Raw genomic sequence first — 3,635 nt, 5'->3', positions numbered from 1 at the left:
ACCTGTTTTGCATGCAGTTTGAAGCTCAGTTCTGAAGTGTACAATGTACTGGAGGACATTGTTAGAACTGAACAATGTATACTGGGTCAGATCTGTACTTTAATATCTTGTGCAATATTCTGCCCCAAAGTAATTTTTTCTTCTCTGGGACTGCCTCCCCTATTTAACTGCAATGTGTGTATGCTGGCTAGAGTCCCAAGTCTTTTTTTTTCCTGCTTCTCTTCCCATTATTTTCTAGATGTGCCACATACCTTTTCTAATCTTCCACAGGAGGGCCTGGAATCTGCTACGACCTACACAATTCCAGCTGCTGCCAGTATCACACTTCAAGATTCCTTGCCACCTTTTTAGATGCTCCAGTGACAGCATTGCTGCAAAATTGCACAGTGTTGCTGTGTTGTACTTATTCTGTCCTACTTATGGTATCCTTCCAGAAATGCAATATCAATCAGTAATTTTGGCCCAGGAAATTGAGTCAGGATTATGGGGGGACAGCTAGGCATTAATATCTGATGTTTCAGGGTCATGGAGGTCTGGGGTGGGTTGCATCCCATCCTAATGAGTCAGATTATGTGAGAATCTGGGGCTGGGGAGTTTGTGCTGATTCTGGTTCTGCTCTAATGGATTGAGGTTACACAAGATTTACTATTATGATATTTGCTTTCAAAAAAGGTTGTGGTCAAGTGGTAGACGGTTACCACAACGGAAGAGTCTAGCCCAGGATTGAAGGGCATGCACCAAATTGGTGAAGGAAAAAAAACTAAATTAGGATTGTGTGAGTAAAATTTGAAAACCGGCTTACAGTTTGTAAGGAGTCAACTCCTTCCCTGTTGCCAGAAATGCATTTGTTTGTGATAATTGTATCTGTTATTGGAATCAACAAAGGAAGAGTGTTCTTGGCTTGACCAGCAGATGATGCTGAAGACTGTATGGGGTGTGTTTTCCTGACAGCACGATTGTTTCTGAAAATTTAATTTCTAAATACAAAATGCTATAAATAGAACAAACAGCTGAGTTGTCTCAATATAGTGTTTGTCCATCACTGCTTCTAAAATAGTTCCAATATTGTACTCCTAGAACAATTGACAGCTTTACTTGCACTGTTATAGTCAGTGAGCTTTCTTACTGATTTCAGTTACATTATTAACACTTACGATACCAAATAAATTTAGTTATGTTTCCCCTCTCCTGTGCTGGAGGTGCTGATACTGATTGTGGTTCAGTTCCATGTGGTCATTCTTTATGCACTGGTCGAGGCAGTAACTTTTGAAAGGCTACTTAATGCTGGGAGACTTCATGATCTGAGATTACTAAAGACACTGGATTATTGTGAACCTTTCTTCCATCTTTTGATCAAACCCAATCCAAGGCTCAGCTGAAAATTGGGCATGAGCATTTATGAACAAGAGGCTTAGCCACTCTCTGAAGCTACACCCACAGTGAAACATCATCATCAGAATAGTGATTTTAAGTTGCCAGTTGATGGTCAGGCTGGCAACAGTGGGACCAGCAAATAAGTCAAAGGTTCACAGATCAAAATTTTATCGAGAACTGTGTTTTTGCTTTCTTACACTTGTATGGGTGAATATTCACGTGTGTGCATGCGCACATGCGCATCTGTATGTGTGTGGATGAATAAGTACAGTCATGGTCTTTAGTGAATGTTGGGGATTTCTGTAGGGCAGTTTCACTTTGACCATTTCTATAGTAGACATGCACTATGATGGGACTGTATGTGCCCTACCTGTCCTTGTCCACTAGATGCCTGAGCAGGTTTCATGCATCTGCAACTTTGTATCATAGCAATGTTTCCTTTCATCCTACAATTGTGCATTAGTGATTCTTTATTAAATATTACACAATTCACAAAACTGGCAAAAGATCAGGTTATTTTACTTATTAGTGTTATGATTTTTGGTACCCCTTTCTATGGAACAGAGAATACATCCTGCCAGTACATGTCACACACTCTCACATGTGCACTGTGTTTGTCTGTCTTCATTTTAGGGCCAGCTTGAATCACAGCATAAACTGGGGCTGTAACTGTTTTAGCATTGCTCTCCTGGGATCCAATCACACTGTGCTGAAGCAGCTGACAGCTCAAAGGGATATACCTACCCGGGTATCATCTTCCCCATTAGAAATTAATTGAAATGAGTCCTGAGAGGGAATGAAGAGGCACTTGTTATTGTGATGTGGAACCAGGCTTGGAGCAGATGGTGCTTCAGGGAGTTTATCTGTGCTTAAGCCATGCTAGAAGCTGACTAAATGCAAATCAGCTTTTGGACAATAAGAAACTAAGAAAATAAAGAAACCCTGTGACAGTAGAAAGTTTTAACATAGAACATGAGAAGTGGTTAGAAAAATGTAACAAACAACAATCCTTAAAAGTTTGAATGAATAATTATCTAAGTCTTGATCCAAATGAGTACATAAAAACATCGGGCTTGTGAACTTGTTTTTTGATGGCACTTTGAGACTTGTAACGTGATCCAAGATTTTTGGTTGGGAATAGAACAACTGTCAGTTTGGGTAATAAGTGCCAGCACCAGGAACCATGAGGACAGGTACAGCATGGGTCAGATTTTGAGTTAATCTCTCTCTAACTATCATCAAACATTTCCAGGGCTGGAACATCATGGGTTTGATATAGAGTTAGTTTACTCTATGGTACCATCAAACATTCCCAGGGAGGATACAGGGGTTAGACACAGAGTGTACACCTTCCTCTACTCTTTTAAATAAAGCTCCTTCGACACTGTCCCCATCATACACCCTCCAGACAGGGACAGCAAGACACTCAAATACCTTGAAAGATGAGATGGCTTCATTGGACATCTTTTCAAAGATTGAACACTGAAATTAGTAGGATTCATTTTCTAATTTCACACTTCTAGTCAAGTGGATCTTGCTTGCGCACATTTGAAATTAAAACTCACCCTTTTACATGGACACAAAGCTATGTAAAGAAGCTTTGGAAAATCATTCCCATCCCACCTAAATTTCTGATATTTGTGATCTTCAATCTTGCACCTTCGATGGGCTCTACAATGAGTTGCAGTTTAAATTGTCTGCATTTTTTCTAATCTTATCTTGAAAGTTTTTTCTCTGTCAGCCACTGCATTTTCACGTGCGGTGTCCTATTACTGTTGAAAATATGAGCTAATGATGAACAATCCACCCTTTATTACTGTTCCTGTTAAAATTTGATTTGATGTGGACAGTAAGAAATTTATCCACATGTGGGAATTTTCCCCTATCTTTTTAATTTTTATTATGATTTTAATTATGTTTAATTGTCTCTTCTTGTAATTCGTAACATTGATCCAGAGACATACACATGAAGAAATTTCTGGACTGGGAGCTTTCTAGTTCTAAAATGCCTGGTCCCAGTAAGGAAATGGTACAGGATCACAGCTGACATCAGTATCCCTCAGGCAGACAGATAAAAATTACTAACAGTTTCAATCTCTGATACAAATGCAAAATATTGCAGTTGCAGCAAATCTGAACAAAAAGCGTAATATGTTAGGAATACACAATAGGTCAGGCAGCAATTGTGGAGAAAGAAACAGAATTAACATTATGTTCAGAGATAGTAGGAACTGCAGATGCTGGAGAATCCGAGACAACAA

The sequence above is a fragment of the Rhincodon typus genome, unplaced genomic scaffold, assembly GCF_021869965.1.
Source record: "Rhincodon typus isolate 14 unplaced genomic scaffold, sRhiTyp1.1 hic_rhity00001138, whole genome shotgun sequence".
Classification (NCBI taxonomy): domain Eukaryota; kingdom Metazoa; phylum Chordata; class Chondrichthyes; order Orectolobiformes; family Rhincodontidae; genus Rhincodon; species Rhincodon typus.
The sequence above is the reverse complement of the archived record's forward strand: the minus strand, read 5'-3'. Positions refer to the sequence as shown.